Here is a 25,222-nt window from a genome sequence, read left to right as displayed (position 1 = left end):
TTTTTCCAAGTCTGGGTGATTTTACATACGAAACGACACAAGAACACTCGTATGTACTTAGTATTCCTTCTTGGATTCAACAACTGTCGTACGGTGGTCCCACTAAGCCATCAGAAGAATTTTTAAAAAAAGTTAAAACTTGGAACACTTATTTTGAAAGCCATCATGGAGAAAAGGGCCAGGTGTTGTTTTTAATTTAGCAAAGAAAATCTTTAAAAAAGATTCGAACTATCCATTTAAAATAATTAAGGCTTTTTGTAAATTAAGGACTATAATCAGAATAAATTTTAGAAATCTAAAAGCTAAATTTGAAAGCACGAATTTGAAGAGAAAGTCTGTAAAAGGGGATGAAGATGACGGCAGAAAAACTGGAAAAAAAATGTTCAAAATTACTCATTGACAGATTTCTACCTATCTCTTTATTTTATATATATCTGATATTTTATTATTTTTCTTAAATTTAATAATTTAGATTATTATTAGAAATATTTTTCATAAATCAGTTTAAATCATTTCATTTGTTTTTACTTTTTAATTTTTAGTTTAAAGTTTGTTAATGGCTTCTGTTTTACTAATTATAAAATACAGATCATTTTAAAAAATAATTCATTTTCTTTAATTTCTTTTCTTCATTGTATACCTATTATAAATGGAACTTAAAATTAACTGAATAATTGGAAATTGGATTTTAAATTAATATTAATTCATAATAATGAATATAACTTAAAAAAATAACTGTATTTTTGTTAAAATTGGCCTTTAAACTCATCAAATAGTCTAGCTCAACAAAGAGTTAAGACCGGTCGAGGTCTGCAGGTGACGTCACGTATGGCGATTTTTCGCACGCACATGGCAGACACATTCAGTTTATTGAGCAATCCTATTGGTGAACTATTCTTGCGGCTGGTCGAAAGCACATAAACAATCTGGGAGCTATTGTGCTATTCTGCGGAGTTCGGGGTAGTACGACAAACACCATTGTGTAAAATTTCGCATATATTTTTATTCTAGAAAAATTTCTTACTTCAATTTAACTTTACTTTCACACAATTTTACATGGTTCTCTATTTGTTGAAATCCCCCTCTCCCCAAGTTAGATCTGGAAAGATTTAACTTGACCCCCTCCTCCTTTGAACACCTCCTGTAACTTATGGACGCAACCAAAGACCGTGGCAAATATTATTTTCCGACTTTTTTGATTACCAGTCCAAAAGCTATTTGTTAATTGTTGACAGCTACTCTCATTGGTTGAAAGTTTTTCCAACCCAAAATAAAACAGCTTTTACTATGATCAAGCATTGTAAGGTTTTGTTTTCTAAATTTGGTGTTCCAGATATCTTCTATGCTGATAATGTTCCCTATAACAGTATAGAATTTAGAAATTTTACTAAATCATGGAATTTTTATTTGGAGTTTTCTATCCTTTTTTATCACCAGTCAAATAGTTTTGCAGAGAAGTATGAATGAATATCTCTAAAAACATGCTTAAAAAAATTTATAATGTTTTCGATGCATCGATTTATATCGCATATCCCTAGTCCTGTCGAGAGATATAAAAAAGAAGAAGATAGCACAGTAAAAAAAAATATGTTAGCATGAAAACCTGATAATGAAAGTGCTAACAAATAAAACTACTAGTAAATAAATATAGTTTTAATAAAACATATAAAAAAAAAAAGAAATTGAACAATAAACAACGAAGCAACATGAAACAGTTGATTGACTTGTATGCAAAATACAGGAATGAAGTTTGTACTTTGTACTTTTGTACTTTTTATATACTTTTTCATTGAAAAAAGTAGTGTCGAAAAAATGCAGTAGAATTTTTAAAAAAAGTGTATTATTCCAAAAGGAAACAGCAGAATTTAAAAAAAATTATTATTTCAAAAGGAAACAGCAGAAACAAGTGATGCGTACTATTTATAGTAATAATTAAGTTCGGTGGGTGTACAAGAAGAGAAGTTGCCAATTCGAGAAACTTATGAGAATGGGGACTTGGTTGGAATGCAATACATTATTATGAAACCCTAGCATTATTGATACATGCATGGCCACAAGAGAAATAGGGTACGAAAGAATTAGGGTCGAGTAATGATGAGGTAACCGAATGGAAAAATTATTTTAGGGAATTGTTGCAAGAACCCAAAAAAACCATATAAATTGATGAGTCCTGTTTATTCACAAACGATATACAATTGAGGACGCATCACTAGGTGTTTGTGGGAATTTGTCAAGAGGATGGGAAATGTTTTTGTTTGCCGTGCCTTTCAGGAGAAAAAAAGTGTGGCTTTATATTATTGGCCAGTACTTAGAACCCGGAACTACTATTATGTCTGATGTGTGGAATTCCAATACCAAAACTACAAAAGTAGAAGATGAATTTTATACACTTCACTGTTAATAAGGAAACTGGAGCACATACATAAAGAGCAAAGATAAGGTACAAGTACGAATTAGTAAAATATCGGAATATGCTAGATTCGTATTTGTGTGAATTTTTGTGGGGGAAAGCTGATTTTTTCTATAATTTAACACTATATTTTGGATTTATTTAAATCACACAAGCCTCATTTTTGTAGGCGCAGAAATATTGATACATATAAAAAGTGATCTTTTCCAAAAAAACATATGTGTGAAAATGTTTTTCTGTTGAATTATTAAATGTAATGTATAATTTTTTTTATTTTGGGGGAAGAAAGAAAACAGGAAAAGGCCTCTAACTTCAACTGAATGCTGTGAATGCAGCAGTGGAAATTGAATTATTACTAAAGAAAAAAATTTTCTTTTTATCACAATACCCAATATTAAGCAAACTATACATTTTGTGTCGCTCAACTGAAGAAGTGTTTTCTTGTTTTTAGGTTGAAGTAGTAACTTGAAACTGATTTGCCAACTAAAATGTTAAAATGCAAATAGTAGAAAACAAGATTAATCGCAATGAGTATTTGCTCTTTGGATGGATCTATATGACTTGATAATCTTACTAATCTCCTTTTATTCAATATGTAGTAAGAAAGCTGCAAATAATTATTTGTATAGCTTCAGTACAAATGGTGAGTGTAATACATTTTATTATTTTCTCCAAGTTTTCTTCTTTTTTTTTGGGGGGGTATTTTTATGAAAATGTGGAATGTCCAGAAACTTTTCTGTCGATTGCTAATAACAGATATTAGATGTTATTTTACCTTTACTTTAATTCAAAACTCCATTTTAAGGAACTAAAGTTCTCATCTAAGATGAAATTGTCGAGTCGGTTTTTTAAGTATGGCACAAAAAACAAATTAGTTGAATTTTACCATAAATTTGTAAACTAGAAAATATTTTCAAAAATTGGTTCTATTATTATATTCAAATTCATGTTATGACCCATTTTTGGGAAACATCAATTCAAGTTTTTGACCATTCTAATACATATTTTACAAAATATATAGGTCATCAAAATTACATAAATGTAATATACTTCTTTATACAAGAATGTATTGAGTATTCACCCTTCTATCTAATTATTATAATAAATATTAGCTGACCCGTCAAAAGTTGTTTTGCCATAAACATTATTTCTTTGAAATATTTTCTTAGGCATTATTTTGGTGTGAGCGACCCTTAACATATAGAGATATGAAAAATAGATGTTGGCCGATTCTTGGGCTTACACTATATTCACATAAAAAATCACGAAAATCGGTCCAGTTAATTTGGAGGAGTTTGGCAACAAATACGACTACACGAGAATTTTATGTATTAGATTATACAATCTTTATGAATATACCTTTATTGGATTCGATGTCATACTTTTAGATACATGGGTGAATATATATTGAGAAGGTATTTTCAGTGATCCCAGAGGTGATATGTTCAAATCAGTATTAAATATGTTGTGGGCTGAAAGAAAAAGCATAGCAATTATTACGAAACTCTTCAAATCGAAGGAAAATGATACTTTTTCATAGAAAATAGAGTAGTAGACCTATCAGTCTAAAACTAATACTCATTCTTATTATAATCTTTATAAAAACAAAATTAGAATGTATGGAAAGTTCTTACATTGGCTTACCTGCAGTCATTTAAACTGTTCTTATAATAATCTTAGATTTGCCGATGAATGGCGCTATCTAAAAGTGAAGCTAATATTACTAACAATGAAAACGTATCATTAAATAAACTAGGTAATAAATCTAACAATTAACAACACTACTGGTTCCAAACGAATCCCCATTGGATGCGGGAAATCCAACATCAGGGTCGTTGGTCTGTAAATGAGTGGCGTGGGTTTCTAGGCGGACAAATAATTGGGCCAGTTTTTTTAATGAGATAGTTAATTAAGAAAAATATTTATACTTGTGAAAAAACGAATTGTGTCTTTTCTTTTAGAAAATATGCCCTTACTTAGTCATTTGTAGTGACATGTTCTTACAATCTGATGATTACCCGGCATATTATTCCATATAAGTTGTGCATTTTTTAGATCAAACTTTTCCTGATAGGTGGATAGGACAAGTTTATTTATTTGGCCATACAGATCTTCAGACCTAACTTGCCTAGATTTTTATTTGTGGGGCCTAATAAAAGATCTTTTTTACACCGGGAACCTAACCAAAACCGAGCATTTGTGATCATCTTGTCTCTTGTAAAGATGAGAGTTTTTATTTTCATGTTATGTTTGATTTCTATTTGAAAAGTTTGAGAGGTGAGTGTGAAGAAATTTGAAGTTTCTCCCAAAAACAAGCTTGTAGCTTTTTTTCCTGCCATCTCCTTAGATTTTAGATAACTTCGTCTGAACACCTCATGCTTAAAGATCCATAATTTTTGATTTTTTATTAATAAAATTATGCATAAACTCAGTTTCATAGATAGAACGGACTCAGGCTTTCAATACATTTTTCTGATGTACCAATATTAAATAATTTAAGTCTGTGTTAAACGATATTGATAGTGCATCTGCAAGAAAAAGTTTATTACCCAATTTTCAATTCAATAAAGATATCATAATATGGTACTGTTCCAAATTTAACCTAATATTTGAAGTTTTAGATGGGTTTATTCTTATGATTCTTAGAAAAATTGTTAAAGTCTTTTCATTACTTTCAAAAATCACAGTTCCACTAAAAATATATTTATGAAAGTGCTCACACCTTTGTGAAATAGGAAGTAGCTTCGTCTGAATTTGACATAAAAATAGTTCCTTTGGTAATATTTGACTTCAAATAGGCATCAAATAAAAAAAATTAAATGTTCTTACTAATAATATAAATTAACTCGTTTTATTATCGTAACAATGATGGCGTATTAACTATTTATTATATATTATTATATATTAATTTTCAATAATGGGTAATTTCTATACTAATATTTCTCATATGATTAGACATTAGCTGAATCAAGTTCGATATGGTTTCTTTTGTAATGTTGAGCCAATTTTCTTCTAGTGCGCTGTGAGGTCGAGAGTTGGTTTCCTTCGATTAATTTCCTTCCAGACTCCAAAATACAAGAACAATGAAAAGGAATTGACCGGCTGACTTAAGAAATGGTTAAAATGGAGTGGAGAAGTCATTATCACGATAGATGAGAGCAAAAAATGGATTCACTATGTAAATTTGTACCGTTTGAAGGTGTTTTGGAGGTTAGTATATTTCCTGTGATCTCATATTTTTATTCTTAGTTCTTTCATTAGCTCTATTCACCATAGTTTTTTCTCAGTTTTCAATGGAGTAGTGTACATATCTTCATTCTTATAATATATACTAAATCAATTCAGCTGTATCTTGTCTCAATTTTTATTGATTTTTGTTTTAATAATTTTTCAATTTCTATATTCTTTGTTTTATCCTAATTAATTTTCTTTCGAATGTTTAATTATCATTGGTTAAGATATGTTTTCTCTTTATTGTCATATATTCTGCTGTGTAGGTTATAGTTGGTACTGTTGTAAATTTATTTGTTCTTTTAGCTGGTTTTCTGTCTTCTGTTGGTACCATGCTAAGGTATCCTGATGTCGTTATTCTCCCTGAAGTTTTAGCTTCAGATTTGGTTTCTTTTGATTTACATTTATTATTTCAACTTTAGTTTTGTTATTTTTCTTATTTCTAAGGATCAGACATCCATTAATTTTTGTATTCTATTTTTAAAATTTACTATAACATTATATCGTCTGCAAATATCAGCATTTTTATAGGTTATGTTTTTATATTCAATTGTATTCAGATCTTCACATTTTTTTAATATATTTGAATCTATCTCTCCTAGGAGTGACCATCCCAAATGATCTTGCGGGCCAAGAAAATAGAAAAAAAAGCCAATCTGTATACAAATAATACAATAAGTTATTGTGTTGATATTTCGGCGAGCCACACATAAAATTATATTAGTATTAATATAAATAAATACCAAAAACTTGGGAGTTAACATTTTAAACAGAATTAATTATTATTATAAAATAACTTGTAGTATTTAATAATTTCCCTATTTAGTCATTTGGTGAGATATTTGTTTCTCGAATTTTCACTAAGCTTTTGTAAATCAGCAAAAATGCTTGTATTTTCAGATTTTTCAAAAGTGAAAACAATACTATTTGCTCGTATATGTTTTTTTCAGATTAGATTATTATTTTTACTTTTGTTGCGATTCCGCGTTTTCAGGCATTCCAGAATAGACTATTGGAACAATAATAATTTTTTTTTAAATGTTTGATAAATTTTTAAACCACCAAACTCTCCCAGGCAAGCAGCGGGTTGGCCATCCCTAGCCAAAGAACACCTCTGAGATGAAGAGGAGGCGCTCCATTATGTTAGAAACAAAGAAATCTAAACAAAATGAGTATTTACATATTGTAGTCTATGAGTTCTTAGCCTAACATAGAAAAGAATAATTTAATAAAATAAAACCAATATTATATCATTATAAAATCAGTATAAACAAAGTGACTCATTTTATTTTCTCAGCATGTTGATACCAACGCAACGGTTGTAATAAAAACATTTTCCTACTTTCCTCACATCGATGGTCAATATATATTTGCCTTTATCTGGCAATAAAAAAATAATTGAAAATTGTCAAATATTGTAGGGGATATCTCGTTTAAAATATACAATTTTTTTATATTCTTTGGAACTACATTTGGCATTTGCTGGTCTGTCGACGATATTATATAACCAAAATGCTGCTACTCTATTTCACAGGTTAACATATTTACGTGTGTACTCTGTATTTAACTATTGCATATTGTAGAAAGTGAAGGTAATAAAATATGTGATTACAATATACATTTTTCTTCCCATACAAACTTTGAGGTATTTGTTTAATGAACAAGACAACATTTTAAATAAATATTTTTTTAAACACATCAAAAGGCTTAGTAGCTGAGTATAAATAAAGAAAGTGTTTTTTTTAGGTCTTTCCAATATTGAAATGCTCCATCTTTTGAATGTCAACTACAATTCATTAATGGAAACACAAATAATAATGATAGGATGCCACTTCAAATTATTGTATTCATTATTTGACAGGAAAATGATTTTTCTATACTCAGTTGAAGAGTAGTAGTATAGGAGCTAGTAACGTTTTTGAGAGAGAATTACAGGTCAGTTGATTTTTTGATATGTCGTTCTTCTTACTCTTTCGGTTAGAGCCTGGGCTACCTGGCTAGCAGTAGCAGTTGCGTTTGTTAATGCGCATCCTACTTGTACAAGTAATAATCCTGAATTTTATAATAATTATTGAACGCGTAATTTTTAAAGTTTTGAATTTTGAACATTGGAACAGAAATAAAATTGGAATAAAGTTCAATTAGAGAGAAGAAAATTGAAAAATGCGTCATTAAAATTTTAAAATTTATTGAATTTATTAAAAATAAAATTTGATTTAAAAGGCCTAACTTTACCTTTTCTAAAAAATGCTGGCGTGTACTTACATCCAGTAAGCACCTGGAAACATGGTATAGCTTTCTATAAAGAGACACCAAGGATTCGGTACAGTTCATTTACGTTGATGTATCGCTGATGATTGCCTACACCCATATTTTTCCAAATTTTTGAAAGATGCGTTTAAATGATCCATATTTCCCAGCAGTATAATTTAAATATCAGAGTCTGAACAGCATATAACAAATTCTGCGTCTAAATCAATTTGACAAATGTGGAAAATAATTCTAGAATCAGCTTCTTCTTGTTTTTCATATGATAATGATTCTTCAGTAATTTTAATATAACTTTGTTATTTACAATTTTTTAAGAATGACATTCATTAGAACTTCCGTAAATTGTTTTATTAACAATAAAAGTAACATTTCTTCAGTATCCCAGTGATTAATGGAAAAGTTAACAAGGGCTTCTTTGAATTGGATATTTTTGAATTCTGCTCCAAAATTATGTGGCCTAACTTGATTTGGACCAATATATACTGGACAAGTTGATTCTTCTCGGCGTGAACTCTCACAATCTTTGATAGACGGCAAAAAATATTGGACGAAGATAATGTCAATCCGAATAGATTTCTTATGGAAGATAGTACTCACAAATTTTTTAGATATACCGTCATATGTACATCTTTCATTAGATGCAACAAAAAGAAAACATCAACAAGACAAACATCAAAAGATGACATTTGTTGCTCAACAGTGTCTATGAGCTTAGCTAACTGTGATTTGTTAGTTTTACAGATTGAACCATGCGGATGACACATTGATGTTGGCATTGGAGTAAGTGGGAATGTCAAAACTTTCTCGATATGAACCTTATGAGTGAAGGAAATACCCAACATTCTACTGAATAGAATCACAACTCAACAATTTTATTCCCCAAATCAATTTATTTTTCTTTGGCGATTTAGCAAGTTTTTTTATTGGCTTCACAAAACTACTTTCATCTTCAACGCATTCATTGACAAATTGGTTCCTTAAATCATTAGCATTTTTTCATTATTTAGTAGAAAATCCGCAACCTCAGGAGAAGCAGGTCTTGAAGTAGCAATCTTGTACAAATTCTCGTTATATAATGTTTGATCGAATCAATTTTTTTCGATTATTTCAATGAAATCAGCAATTTGTTTTCCATACATTTTTATTCTATTGGGTTGTAATTTTGCTGTGACATCTTACCTTAAGACAAACATCCAAGACATGTGCGTTGACGTGCAGCTATAAAATTAGTAAAGTGAGCAATTCCACTAAGTCATTTTGCCACATCGGCATTTATAGTTGGTTCTAAAGTGAGATCTATTGGTTCTCATGAGAATGACTTATCAGTTCTCTTGACTCCAAAATATCCTTTATTAAAATCATCTTCTAGTCCGGGATAGATTTTATTGACATTATTCAAATTATCTGAATATTTTACTCAATATCGAGCGTAATTAGGTTGATTAATCAATTGATTGGGATAATAAATATTCGTGTTGGTGATAAATGTTCTGAATAACAATTCCCATCATCTTAGTTTAATTCGCTATGGGAATTATTATCGATGTTTTGGTAAAACTCCACAGTATCATGTCAAGTTTCTTTTCCGTCCAAGGTGTCAATGTATCTTATCAAAATTGTCAATGGCAACACCAGGGCACAGTGAGGAATTTATAATGATGTCTGGCGGACAAACTTGATACCTTTATAACGATGGAATTGTTGCTTCTGTTTCCAATTCTTCTAGAGTAGTGTAGTTACAGCAATCTCCTAATCTATTTGAAATAATAATTTTTTTTACTGGTTGTTGGACTTTTCATCGTCGTACCAAGAGTAATACGTTATCCAAAAAAAAAAAAATGCATCAGCAGCAATGGAGGAACTCAATCCATAGTAATTTACACCGTCTTTGCATCTAATATATTCACCCCCAATAAAAACTTTGGTAAATTTGGTAAAATTCTGCTAGCTAAATTAAAAAAATGCATCCATACTCAACGCCATTTCACCTTGTATATTGTTTGTAATATTTCACCCTTTAGTTCTTGCAAAATTGAGTGTGGTAATGAGATCTGATAATTTAATATTTCAAATATTCGTGATATTTTATCTTGAATCTTATCAAAATATAGTTTGCATAATTCTTGATGACTTAAATAAATAATTTAATAAGGAAAAATTTAAATATTAATTAATTAATTATATTGTTAATATTAATTATTAAAAATAAAATTATTATAAGAGCTTAATGAATTACTAATTACGTCCCTATGTATTTCGAGTTTCTTTAGAACCTCTTTTTTTTTAAAACTCTTACTTTGTCTATTTACATCTTCCACTATTTCTTTTAGATTCACTCAAATTCTTCCCAAGTTAATGACATTGATTAAGTTTAGTGTGTTTCGGCTCGTTTTAGTATAATCGTACAATACATAAATACATAAAATCTAGATATAGGATATAACCATGTAACCTTAGTATAGAGACATAAATATTAAAAATTTAAGAATATAGACACATAAAGAATAAGAATATATATAACCATAAATTACACGTACAACTTATCATACACGAATTTCGTAGAAGTACTTACAGTTTTTATACACTTAGGGTTGCGACTGGTGCCTTTAGATCTCAGGTATCTTCTGTGTGTTTTCCAGACGGACCATACCAGTTTCAGGATTAGAATGATCACTATTACGTACATTAGCTCTGTCATTTGATTCATTGATTGTTCGTCCTGGACTATGAAATTGTTATTTACAGCTCCGTTGTCTTGGACTTCTTGTTTTGATGATTTGTTTCTTAATTAAGGATGTTTTTGCTGAATCAGTTAGTTTACTTAACCAATGTATGTTGACCAGGATCATTAGTAGCCTTGTGTTTCGCTGGATCGCCATGTGTTGTTGGGGTATTTGGTCAGGAACAGTAATAATAAAAACATACAAAAATCACTGGGTGTTTATTACGTTAACATAATACTTACGGCTAAGCCTTTTGACACTAAATACACTTTTCTATAATATACGTAAAACCGGCCTAATATACTAAGTCGACGAACTACCATGTCGAGAAATCATGTTTCCATTAATACTCTCTCTTTTGTATGAAGTGTCAGCAATATATATGTGTTTTCATGGTTATTGTGTACTCGACAAGGCTGGTATTGTTTACCTCTAATGAAAGTGAACACGATCTGTATTTGTTTCTAAACACCGTACTGTTTTTAGATTCCTTCGAGTTATTTTAATAATTTAAAATATAAATCTTGCTATGACCTTTTTCGAGTCACGTTAGTTCGTTTAATAATAATATCTGAATTATTTTATTAAATTGTTAAAGTACTTATCAATTATGTAATTAATTAAAATTATATATAATCAGATATGGATTCAGTACACTTTGTTTCTGGGTCGTAGAAATGTACCCAAGTCTCATCCATAGTAACAATTCGGTTTAAGAAGTCTACATCGTTTTCAAATCGAGCTCAGATCAAACGAAAATGCTCTACCCTTCCACGCTTCTTGTCAACATTCAAACATTTGGGGATCCATTTTGCAGCAATTTTTCTCAGGTCCAAATTGACGTAAACTATATAATGAACGCGTTCGTATGAAATATTCAGTGCTGCAGATATCCGTTTTAGCCCAATTCAACGATCTGATAAAATCATGTCATGAACTACATTGATATTTTCGCGGATTGACACAGAAACTGGCCTTCCTTTGCTCTTTAGTTTTCAACTAATAAACTTGAATTAAAAAAGTTAAAAAAAGGCTACGCAAACTTAAATAAACTCGAAAACACGGCATTAGAAAAATTAAAAAATCCCACATTCTCAAAGTCGGCAAAGATTCTAAGAGTCAAAAGCCAAAAGAAAAGCCGCGATCCCTTTATTCAAGTAATCTATTAATATATTCTGTCATTTGTGCGGCAAGCGGCTTATTCTTTATTATTACCTATTTATTATCTTTCTTACGCCGCCCGATTCGCCCGAACGCTCAACTCACTATTTTGGTATTGTAATAATATGAAAACAATATTTCGGAGAAATGCCCCTATCAAAGAAAGACACTTTACGCTTTGCGACTAAATATTGCAAGATAGGGTTCCCTTATTTTTTTTTAGACACATTTTGCCTTTTGCCGCCCCGTGTCAATGCCGTCCGGGTGCCATGCACCCCCGGCACGGCTCTGCCCTGATCTTTGGGAATAATATTTTTTTCTTTTGCCTGGATATTACCTTAAAATTATTTTTGAATTTTTTTCTCGAGAACATTAATTATTAAACTAATTATTAAACTAATTTCAGTCTGAGGCTGAAGTTTCTGCTCATAGTTCTATATATCACATAGAGATGATAACAATACACAACTTTTTCAAAAACTTCCTATTTCAAATTTTTTTTATCGATATTACGATTTTTTTGTTAAGAAGTATGTGGAATGTCTGAAACTATTTTATTATACTACTTTGAATAATGTAATTCACACAAATGATGAATATTTTTTCAATTGCGGGTTCAAAATGAGTAATTTTCTGTAACAACTTTTCATGATTGAGTTCCTCCATTCACTCAATGATTTTTTGGAAAAGTTTTCTATCATTAGACGAATGAAGAATTTGTTATTCACCTTTATTCTGTTTACGATCTTTATTGCAGTAAAAACAAACATTATTAAGTCGTGGAACTTCAATGTTATGTCAGAAATATCATGAAAAACATTAGTTTCGTTGATACTTAAATCACAAGTCGAGCTGATAGCAACATCTAATGTTGACTGACTATCTAAACTTGGAGCAACATCTTCTGAAAGTACCGCACTGTTGAAACAATAATTAGGATGTCCTGACATGCATTGGCTATTTGAATTTTAAGCAACATGTTCTGGTATTATTTCACTATTTGAACTCAGTTCAGAATCTCCTGATGTTTGACTATTTAATCCCGAAGAAACAACCTTATATGCGATCTAATTGTTCGAGTCACGTCTTTCGCAATAGTTCTACTAATATCTACTGGAATACTCGATAATAAATCGTGCGGACAAAAATATAATTTTTGAAACGTTAATGACGCAAAAATGTGTGTCTGTGAGACCTATCTAAAGACAAAAATTTTAAAATTACGCGTTCAATAATTATTTAAAAATTCAGTATTATTATCTAAACAGGTAGGATGAGTATTAATAAACGCTATCGCCAGCCAGGTAGCCCAAACACCAACTGAAAGAGCAAGAAGAACGACACATATAAAATCAGCTGACCTAAATTTCTTGTTTTCTAAACGTTGTCAGCTTCCATAATATAGAAAAATTATTGTTGATTTTGTTATTTATTCCAATCGTTCGCGTGTCTTTCGTCAATTATTAAGGTTAAAACTACATGAAGGAACAGAAGTATAAATAATAGACTATAACAGAAGCAGCAGCAGTAGCAAGCACATTTGTGATAAATTGTATCTAAATGTGCCAAAACAAAAAATTTTGAATTATAGCATTGTGTAAACATTACATAATGCCTTTGTCATAGATCTAGTGCTTCCATTTTGTTGATAGACTACAAAATGGCAGCTGAAAAGACGAGAAACGATTGAACCTAACCACAATTGAAATGTGTTATTGATGAATCAGTTATATATGTAATATTCCTCTATGGACCGTTGGTATGGGAAAAAACGTCCCTACGTTACGGTGCCGACAATATTCATTTTCTCTCTCGTTCGACACACTTTATCTATACTGCGCATGCTTCATGCACGCAAAAGATGCGCAGAACTAACTGAAGCGCCCGGAGAGAGAACGTTACACTATTTGTTTCACTTCAATGTAATCCTTTTAGAAGAATTATCGTTGCTCTATGCATTAACTTGAAATTTATAAGTTAATAGATGATTCGCTACACTTGATTACACCTATTATTTTTCTCACAATTCTAGCTCGTCATTAAATCATAAAAAATAAAAGTAGCAAAAGAGTCTACGGAATTCAAGTATCACAATCATCAGTGAGAAATTGTATTAGAATAGTAACGAAATACAAAACGAAAGTCAGAAGGAAATCAAAATATTCCTCTGTCAATCTACTGAACAATATCTATTTTTCTGATTCAATTTTAACATGATCTACCATGGAAAAATCATCGCTGCTCTACGCATTAATTTGAAATTTAAAAATTAATAGATGATTTTCCGTTAACTTCAATAAAACATGTAGTTAAAGTATCTTGCCTTGTATAATAAATCCTTCTAATATTTCAAGCTTCTAGAAATCAGTGTAGTATCGTAGTGTCGGATCGTAAGGACTTTTTTCATATTCGAATGCTAATAATTTTTGAAATAAATCTATTTGTGTGGTCTTAGTTATTCTCATATTTGACCAGAAAACGAATATCTTATTCTTTCAAACGAAGGTTTCAACAAAATGGGTTTGTCTTTTTGGGTAATAGCACAACTTTCTATGCCAGAAAAAGTATCGAAATGTTTTTATTTTGAAACTGTCGAACTCTAATTCCATAATTTGTTAGATGTATCCCTTTAGGATTTTTTGGAAACTGTTCGGTTTAATACGATCACGATGTCGGTCGTAATCATATGATAAGATCCTACTAAATGAAAATTTAAAGTTCTTGTAAAAAATGTTTTAAATTTGAAATTTCCACCAAATATTGGACGCGCCCGCCTTTCAAATACTGTCATCAAAATCTGGTTCTAGGTTATGATCCACAATCAGCCGATAAATGATCTATCTCCTCTCAAATAATAATAGTGTCCGAGAAGCTCTTTTAATGATTTGACTTACTTGGAATTACATAAGCTAATTCAACAAGCAAAGATTAATCAATTTCTAAATGATCAGAAAGTCTTTCAGGAGTGTGTTCTAAATATGGAAACGTTTCGAGACCATATTTCTTATTGAAACTTTCTCGGAGGTCTCAATTTCAAAATCAGATGTTCTCTCCTTTTATTTCTGATATTTCCGTTTCGTTTAGTTGAAAACTCTTTCTTAATGATATTTGATATGCAGCTCGCGTGTCTTTCAAATTCTCACAATTTTCTTACGTGTCAAAAGTTTATCGTTTTATTCTTAACTTGTTCCTGAGAAATGCGTTAAAGAAATTACTGTTTTTTTTTTCAAAACTTCTTAATAGGATTTGATTTCCATGAAATAAAATCTCAATTGGTTGTGAGCCCAACGCTTGTGTTGGCGTCACAGAGCTGGCAGTGTGCCCAAGGTTCTGTCGATGCTAAAAAATTGCTTACGTCATTAAAATATAAGAAAATGGCATCTTCGTCATTGTTATTTTGTTTTTTGGTTTTCATTATTTTCAGCATTCTTTTTGAGACCAGGAACATTAGAATTTCACTTATTTTCTTTTAAATTAGCTCAACAACATTACGAGGGTTACTACTTAAGTTTTGAGATATGGCATCACTCCATTCGTATACATTCAATATTGCATGAATATTTGGTTGTCGAAAAGATTTCGTTCGAGTTTGATACCGCATAATTTGGGAATCGCTCAAAAAAGAACTAGTGAAAATTAGCTGAAAAATCGTGATACGTTTATAGGATCGTGAAAAGCGTCAAATCAGGGATCTATGCATATGATTCAGAAACTAAATAATAATTGATTGTATGAGTCTTTCAAGACGAACAAAATCCAACAAAAGTTGGAACCCAATGATTTCTCCTTATTTTCGCAGATCAAAAATAAATTGGGAGGTCAACGTTTTTGTACACCTGAAGAAGCGGTTGAAGCGTTTTTTGAGGTTATCAGCGATTGAGACTGTCTAATCATCCGTTTCCTGTCAAACCATGATATTTGCTTCCCATTGTCAACAAGAAATTTCCCTCGAACAGTTTGACACGAAAGACGTTTACATGCTACACGTGCTGAGTGGTGGGGGTTTGGATTTGATTGACAGTCGGGACATTTGACAATCGAACAAAACATTTATATCTATATCACCTAATAAATTTATTCTATCGAAGAAGAAATAAACAGTGGACAATTCAGCTTCGTCTTTATATATTCTCGATTTTTTGTATCGTGAAGCTCTCCGTTTTGCCTTTACCGCCTCAGTAACTTTTCTTCTGTCCTTTTGTGAGCTCGTCAATGTATTCAATTTTGTAGATTACAAAATTACGTGCTGTGCGTTACCTCAAACGTGCTATACGTCTCCCAATTTGCCTCTGGTCTTAAATTTGTACAACGCAAGGGTATGGTAGGGAATCACGAATTAGTGCGCTGGTTAGGTTAGGTAAGAGGCAATCATTAATTAGTGCGGTTGTGAGGTTAGGTACATTTTCGGTAGACAGTTGATCGGACGATATACTAGGTATGTCAGCAGGATTAGCACTTATGTTTCTTGACACTTTGTCTTTTTGTCTATACCGGAGAATAAGATGAATCAGAAGACTTAGAATAACTTGTGCTTGCCTTGTAACTTTCCGACGAATATTCAAACGGCTCTTCATCTGATAAAATATCGTCCATCATTGCTTGTAAACGTAACTGTTCATCCTCATAATCACCCATCTCACTAATATCAGTATCTATTTACTTTTTTACACAATTGAAGTTATCTTCGCGAAGGACCAAGATAAACTAAGCAACTAGACGACGTAAATTTTATAACACGCATTTAAGTCTTGCAGGTCTATTCCTGTTCGCTGCGAAACACGGATGCATCGCGTGACGCCCGCATGGAAATGTTGTCTTTGGCGCCGCGCGATGCACACTTGCTTCGCACTTGATAAATATACTTACAGACCAAATAAAATCCTATTATAGAATTCCATAGTCTGGTAATTAGGTTTATGAAGGTTTAAAATAAAAAAGCTCCGGCCCCAGAAATGTTAAAAATGATTGCCACTACAGCGGTCAACGTGTTAAGGCTATATACCAAATTGTATAAGTGCGTTTATAGCGGTGGAATATTAATAATGTCTTGCGACAGATCAGGACGTCCTTTCGATCTCAATCTCAAAGCAAGACTGTCTTTTTCAAAAATATTCTCGAATAGTTTGTCTGCCGCACATTTCTCTTTTCCGTGTTAATTTTATGATACCCCCATCGTCATGGGATCCCGATTACGTTGACAACCATGTGCCTATCTAGGCCTAAGCCTACCGCAATAAAACAATTTCGTTAAACCTTATTTTACAAAATATTAAAGTAACATTTAAAGTACCCGTACATTTCTTAAAATTAAAAATAGAAATATCCTAAACAATATTCTCATCGCTTCGTCAGAAAATACTGCATTATACTTTATTCTTATAATCAGACTATGAATGGCGATGGTTCTTTTTCACCCTTTTACTGGAAGGTTTCCTGTGTAGTCCGAAAACCTATAAGGTAAAGTTATCTTTCTCTATCTTCAAAATGGTTTCTTCGAAAGTTGAAATCTGGGATGTCACAAACATCAGCCATGGCTTAAAACATGGATTTTCAATAAGCTGACTTATAAAGTATGGACATTTGTCCTGGGAGAGAAAGTAGGACTTCAGGCCTTCAAATATCTTCAGAATACGTGTAATAGCTGGGTCAAGGGACAGAAAACGAGTGTTTCAGTGCTGTAGTAACTTTGAGTATTCCACTCCAACAAACTGACAAAATTCTTTCAGCTCTTCTGTTCTAACGGTATAAATGTGAAAGTATTTATACACTTTAACGGTGAAGCATTCAATATCAAACGGCCGAGTGTCGACAGCTGTTTGAATGCAGTTGTGGACTATATGGGCACCGCACCCTACTCCGATTATCTCTTTCCCTAGACTTTGTTGAAGGTGTCGCCACACATTATTCTTCCCTTTTCTAGCGGCCCGCCAAAATTTGTATTAGTGGTGTCAGCACACATAGCCACCAATTTTTCATTGAGATATTTTTCTTCACTAGTTCCTCAAGCATTTTGCTCTGGGTCTCAGATTGTTCATTAGGCAGTGACAAATGAAATAATTTTAACGTGGACTCCATATAATGGCAAAAAATAACGAACAAGTACAGGAAAACATTTTTCTGCTTTTTTGTTTGAGGCGTCTATGCTGAAAGAAACAGACCCACAAGAACTCATCTGTTGGTCCACTTCATCATTGGATAACGGCGCCAAGACATTACACACGATTGCCTCACTTTTGGTCTTTCCGGATGAACATTTTGGCTCATAAAGCTTTTTAATCAGTTTGGAAAGACAGTCATTTGACCTAAAACTGTGTCCATGAACAACTGCATGATAAGCAAACATGCCTTCTTGTGCAGAAATCATCGGTGTCCTTTTTCAATATAAAATGTTGCAAAGTAGAAGAACTGCTGGCAGCTTTCTCAGCATCTTTATGTTTTTTCGTTTTTGTATGTCGATTAATATCATTTTTTCCTCCATGAGTGGCAGAAAAATGGACACCACAGATTTTGCACACTACTTTTGATCTGTCAGTAGTAGAAATGTCAGTTTTAATGAATTTAAATTCTCTCTCCAAATCGTCATTGAAAACACATAACCGTTTTTGCTGTTTTAAGAGAGACATTATTCATGTTACTATATGACACTTACAAATCATAAGTTTACACAAACGAAGTTCACAAAACCGAGCACACGTATACGACTGTACTTGTACACACAGAGTTAATACATCAGACCAGACTGGCGACTGCTGGTGAGTAGTGAGAACTCTTGTCTGGCAATGGCGGCTGTCACCGACTTGCGCAGGCGCGGCGGTACAGTCAGAAAGAAAAGCTATGCTCTTGGCGAAGTACAGTCGCTGCACGCAAATATGCCCGAAACCACACAGAAACTATGAATACTTGTACACTTTTTAATACTGTACTGATTGTATTCTAATTGCTGTAAGCTTTTATGATACGATGAAACTGTTGATAAGTAAGTTATTACTTAGATTTGTGAAAATATTTATTTTTATCATTATTTCATTGAAACCGGGACATTGTAGATTATTTTCGGAAACCGACGGGACGGCCAAAAAAGTGGTCTAAAACGGGACTGTCCCGGCCAAACCGGGACGTATGGCCAGCCTGTTTATATATTGACACATAGATTTAAAACAAGTATGATCTTAAATCTTAACCATGTACATATTTTCTTTTATTTGATATTTATTGGGATAAAATGAGTTTGACTTTTCTAAATTTCTTTTTATTTTATTTTAGAAAATTAAACCCATAATGAGTGAAAAAAAGCAAAAGAATATTTTGCATTTCTGATCCATTATCACGAATTAAGCCGGATTGTGATATGAATGCATTAGAAATAGAATCATTAGACGTCAATGTCGATGATCTTGATTTTATACTTTAAAGAGAAATCAAAAATACACCTTATAATAACGAACCAATAGATGTAAAATTTATTACCAGACTCATCATAGTTAGATAATGGAGGAAGTTGTGAGACACAAAGAAATAAGGAATATTGAAAATAACAAAAATGAGTCGTACTGCTGCTGAATGTTGTATATTCTTAAGTTCTTCAATAAGTTTAATATGCTTTACCCTGTCAAATGCCTTATGATAATCTATGAAGCACATGTTTGTGTTACCAGTTAATTCTTTCAGCTTCCTATGGAGATTTGAAATGTCATGTTTTAAATTTCCGACTTTCTCAATTGACTATGAGCCAGTAACACCTTATCATCGGCAAAGCGAATTGTTTTTATTACGTCTTCGCCAATGTTCATTCCCTCTGTTCTTCCCCATAGTGCTTTTTTGAATATAACTTGATAATATAAGTTAAACAGGACTGGCGACAGCACTCATCCCTGTGTTACACCTCGCTTAACTGGTATTTCGTCTGTTAATAAGTTATTTATCTTTACTATCGTCGTGTGATTCCAATATATCTTTTTAATTAACGTTACATCCTTTGTATCGAGATTGATATTCTAAAGTTCTTCAATAAATTTAATATGCTTTACCCTCTCAAATGCCTTATGATAATCTATGAAGCACGTGTGAATAGTTTTATTGTATTCACGCATTTATGTAGGCGAACATTAATCGCGAAGAGTGCTTCACGAGTTCCCATTCCTCCTCTGAAACCAAACTGGGTATTATCCAGTTGCTGCACACATTTCTTTTAAATTCTATTTTTCATTATTTTTAATAATATTTTCTAAAGGATGTGCCATCAGGCTAATTTATCTATATTGATCGAATGTTTGAGTGTTATTCTTTTTGGGTATCGGTATGAACACTGATTTCAGCCATTCCTCTGGTATATTTCCTTGTTGGTAGATCTAATTTAGTATCTTGCTGAAGTTTTTTAAGTTCGATCCATCTAATGCTTCTAATAGTTCAATTGGTATTCCATCCAACCCTGGTGCTTTTCCATTTTTGCTATTTGTTAGTGCACGTCTGACTTCTGATTCTAAAATATCAAGACATTCGTCAGAACTTGGTAGATATATGTCTTGTGGTCTTCTGTCCCGAAGGAGCTGTAGAATATCGATGGTTTTCTGACGCAACCTCGTATCTCAATAACTACTACTTTTCAGGAATGACAAAAATCATTTTATAATGAAATTGAAAATTTTTTTAAACAATTTTTTTTATTAATTTAAAAAATATTCACTCTCTTAATAAATTTTTGAGATAAGTTTAGCACTTAAAAGATTTAATCATTATTTTTTCTTTTATTTTCTGAGATACGTGTTTGCTGCAGAGGAAAAAACGTAACATACGTGATTGCGTAGTAATCTTTACAAATATAAGTACCTGGAAAAGTTTTGTTAATTATTTTATTTTGCGAACAAATTAACTTTTTAAATCATTCTTAATCGAATAAAAATGTTATTGTTTAACTTTTAAATAATAAGAGTTCTTAATTTCTACAATATATTACTCTTTTAAATCTAGATAAATTTGTTGTCTTAATTCTAGTATTAGTATCAATATCACATAGTTTCATTAATACTTTTAATCACTTTCATTGGCTTTTCGAATAGAATTATAAAATCAAATAATCATCAAATATTATTTTTTTTTCATTGCCTACAGACAATACTTGCAGATTTAAAAAAATATCATTTTTTTTTTTTATTTCAGTTTAACGTGCCTCGACAGCGCTGGTCATTGGCACACAAATACAAACATAAGTTAAATACATTCGAATTAAATAAAAATAAAATGAAAGTTACATACAAAAAATAAAATCTGTTACAATGTATAAATTAAATTATATTTTCTTGTACAGCTTGGTGACTTTAAGGAACTGCACGATTTTCCTTATTTCCGTCGGGCAGTTAAGTGTCTCCTGTAGGTTGGTTTTCATGTCAAGCTGTTGATATGCGGTAGAGTATTCTCTGCAGTCGGTGAGGATGTGCTTAACAGTCACAGGAACTAGACAAGTTCGGCAGACAGGACGACTTTCTGACGACATCAAATAGCCGTGAGTAAGTTTCGTGTGGTTGATGCGAAGTCTTCTTATTGTCACAGCTTCTCTCCTATTCAGAAAGTTTAGGGAAATGTGAGAAGTAGTTGGGTGGATTTGATGTAGTGCTGTAGTGCTAATGCTCCATGTATCGTGCCAAGATTTTTTAGTGAGGTGTTTGAAAGTAATCTTCAGATCATTGTCCAGCTGTACTGGGATTTCAAGATGATTTTTTGTGGCTTCTTTGGCATGACGATCGGCACATTCGTTTCCAGCAATTCCAGTGTGCGATGGAAGACGCAATATCGAGAGGATTTAGCTGTAGTGCGGAGGAGGGCTGAATATATGAGTTATGAAAATCGGATGCCGGATTATGGATGCTGAAATTTTCTTTAAAATGTTGCGTGAGTGTGTCAGAGATTTTTTGGCTGTCGGTGATAAGCAGATCGTTAGATATTAAAGAAGGAATTTTGATATTAGTTTTTTTGCCTTGAATTTGTGCAATTTTTTTCCAAACTTGACTGGGGTCTGTATTGTGGGTAAGGGATGAAGTATAACTTTGCCAAGCAGATTTTTTACTTTGCTTGACAATAAATTTAGCTTTAGCTTTAAGCCTTTTATGTGCAATAAGGTTTTCTTGTGTTTTGTGACGTCTGAACCTATTAAGAGCATGTTTTGATTCACGTATGGCATTTGCACAATCCGGACTCCACCATGGAACAGCCCTACATGCCGAGGAAAAGACCGTTTTACCAATGTGCACCTCGGCAGCCGCAAGTATGCTCTTAGTGAACATATCTAGCGTATCGTTTATATTCGTAGAAATGATCAAAGATGATAAGTATGCTTCGGAGAGAGAGGTAAACTCAGGCCAGTTTGCATTTTTTATTTGCCAGAAGCTTTTGGCAACAGTTTCTTTATTATAGGGATTGGATATAATAATAGGAAAGTGGTTGCTATCATGTAGGTCATCGAAAACTTGCCAAGAGAGAGAAAGTGCCGTTTTAGGGTCACAGAAGCTGAGGTCAATAGCAGAAAAGGAACCTGAGGAGATGTTAAAGTGAGTTTTGGTTCCAGTATTTAACAGACAGGTACCAGTTGAATTTATGACTTTTTCTATTGTGTTGCCTCTCGTGCGAGTTTGGTCGGAGCCCCACATAGTGTGATGTGCATTAAAGTCTCCAACAAGAATGTATGGTTGAGGAAGCTGACGAATTAAGTCTGTTAACTCTTTTTCATCAAGGGGGTGGTCCGGTGGAATGTATATACTGCAAATGGTAAGTTTATTGGGGCACCAAGTAGTTATAGCTACTACTTCAAAGTTTGTTGATAATGGGAGGTGGGATGAGTATATGTCGCTGGATACAAATATTGAAGTACCGCCACTGGCTCATATGCAGTTGGTACGGATGTAATGATATCCGTCAAAATTTCTCAAGTTGCGTTTATGATCAATTTTAAAGTTGGTTTCTTGGAGACAAAGGAAGTCAGGTTTATGGGAGGAAATGATTTTCTGAATTCTTTCTAGTCGAGGATAAAATCCATCGCAGTTCCACTGTATCAGAGAGAATGTACTTGATTAGGAAGAAGGGAGAGAGTATTTACTGAGATAATGTCGAGGAGTCAGTGGTATTCCCATCATCAGTAATAGACACTTCGGGAGGAGTTTTTTGTTCGGGGTGAAGTTTAAAGTTAATTCTATTGATTAGACGCGTAATACGGTTTTTTAAAGATCTTTCTTTTATATTAGGATAAATTAGGGACAAATCCTTCAGAAGTAGGGTTGTGTCGGAAATAAATTTGTTGGCTTCGGGGAGGGGGTCATTGATGCCATACGTGTTTTCCAGAAACGCAATAAATTGGGTGCCTGTGAGGGAAAATGCTTCAGGAGAATCGTTAAATTGTTTATGTATAACGGAGCGTGATTCAGGGCTTATGAAGTGACAATCGTTTTTAGTCAGTTTAGATTTTTTGGTCTTCTTTTTCGCAGGGTTTCCGGAGCTGGATGTAGAAAATTCGGGGGGAGGCATTGGATCTGGATGAAGATCAGTAGGAGATATAGACTGCGGCGAGTCAAGGCTGCTGTCATTTGAACGGGGACGTTTTTCGCTAGTTTTTGGTAAGGAAATTAGGGGGGGGAAATGTGAAAGGGTGTCCTCCGAGGATACTATGGGAATAACCGAAGTATTAGTAGTGGCAGTAGGGTCAGCAAAGGAGGTGGGGATCAGATTGACCGAATCATTTGATTTGGGAGAGGGATCTTGAGGGATGGGAGTGTTGGGGCATGAATCAGCAGTGTGCCCAGCCTGTTTGCAGAGAAAGCATTTAAGTTTGTCGGTAGAAATGAATATTCTGTGTGTTGTATTTTCATCATTATTGGTTGGTAATACGTAAGTTACTCGGCGGAAGCTGAGCACATGTGCGTATTCGTCATTAGGTGAGCCACATTTGACGTATGATATAGGAGAGGTGAGTGATAACCCTAGGTCTTGCAGTGCTTTCTCAATGACGGAATGGGGAATGGATGGACAAACATTGGAAATGAGTATTCTTTTGGTTGGAGATATAAGCCGACGTATAGGGATCAAATTGGAATTAACTAGGATACTTTGGTTGGTTTTTAGAAGTTCGTCGACTAGAGTCATCGATGATAAATAAATGCATATGCGTCCGTGTGATATTCTGGATGCGAAAATAACATTTTTAGGAGAGACGATGCTACCTATTGATTTGATGTAGTCAAATAGTACAGTGTTGGGGATAGAAGGCATAATGATGGCCTGATTTCGTGAGGGCACAGAAGGGGGTGGGGATTTTGCTGAGGTAGCTGCAGCATATGATAAAGGTGGAGAGTTAGTATTTGGATTGATTTTTGATAGTGAGGGAAGGTTAGACATATTGCTGTGATCTTGGTTGCCAAAATCACAGTCAATAGTTGAAAAGAAAAAAAAAAAAAGAAAGAAAAACGGATGAAATATATAAATAGGTCTCAGCTCGAGAAAAACCAAACAGTCTTTGTCTCAGTGATTGGCCTATTGATATCCGGATACGTAAATAATTTTAAAGTATATTTACCAATTTCTATGATAAAAACGCTGCTTCGACAATTTGTGGTATCACATTTTAATTATAACAAAAAGCGAATAATTTATTATTGTTAGGAGTTAACTTAACGATCTGAACCTAACGAGGTATACAGAAAGAATCATATCATTTTTAATTTTCATTATTCACGTATTTTAAATTTTCATAAAAAGAGTGATAGTCCTTAGGTATTAAGAGATAATAAGTCCATGTATTTTTGTTTAGTTAATGGGATTTCTTTAGAATATAAAGCCTTAATATCAGTATTGACAGAAATTTTTTTGTTCAAACGTTGTGGAAGATCCTCCCATTCGTTATCAAAGGATTACTTAAACATTATTTTGTCTTGACTATATTTTAATCCTCTCAACTGTAATACTGTTGGTGAACCAGTTTTATTTCCAGGCCGATTTGTAAAATTTTAAATCAGAGTAATTTTTAAAAAATTTATAATCAAGATATTTAACTTTGTACGGTTTTTTCATCCTAGACTCTTCAATAATTTTTACAAAGTTACACGGTGCATACAATTCGCGATCTTTTTTACGTCTTTCTATTGCTGCATGAACCGAATCACATTCCATCTGTGTGTGACCTCTAACTAAATATTTTTGACATATTTCAATATTATTTTTTGCAGCGAATTGATATAAAGCGTTAGCTATAGTGACATTGCGGTTCTGGGCACTGCAACCATCACTGTAAAATACAATCGGCGTATCAAGCTCAACTTCGGTTTGTAAAAAATCAAGAAGACAAGACGCAAAAACGTTACCATCCATGCCACCTTCACCTTCGTGCCATACATAACACAATACATCTCCATTAGCTATATTATACACTGTAAATTGATGACACTTT

General features: G+C 32.7%; 1 long non-coding RNA gene across 2 annotated transcripts; it reads left to right on the top strand.

The window, feature by feature from the left end:
* Nucleotides 1-1,322: 1,322 nt before the first annotated feature.
* LOC130449666 (uncharacterized) lies at nt 1,323-7,375 on the top strand. Of its 2 annotated transcripts, XR_008910482.1 has the most exons (4): nt 1,323-2,067; nt 2,126-2,440; nt 2,862-3,053; nt 5,427-7,374. It is a non-coding gene; the product is annotated as an uncharacterized LOC130449666 (long non-coding RNA). The 2 variants fall into 2 exon arrangements; XR_008910481.1 differs by having other exon boundaries at nt 1,323-2,440; nt 5,427-7,375.
* Nucleotides 7,376-25,222: the final 17,847 nt, after the last annotated feature.

This window comes from Diorhabda sublineata, chromosome 10 (genome assembly GCF_026230105.1).
Source record: "Diorhabda sublineata isolate icDioSubl1.1 chromosome 10, icDioSubl1.1, whole genome shotgun sequence".
Taxonomy (NCBI): domain Eukaryota; kingdom Metazoa; phylum Arthropoda; class Insecta; order Coleoptera; family Chrysomelidae; genus Diorhabda; species Diorhabda sublineata.
This window is presented reverse-complemented; position numbering and strand designations above follow the sequence as displayed.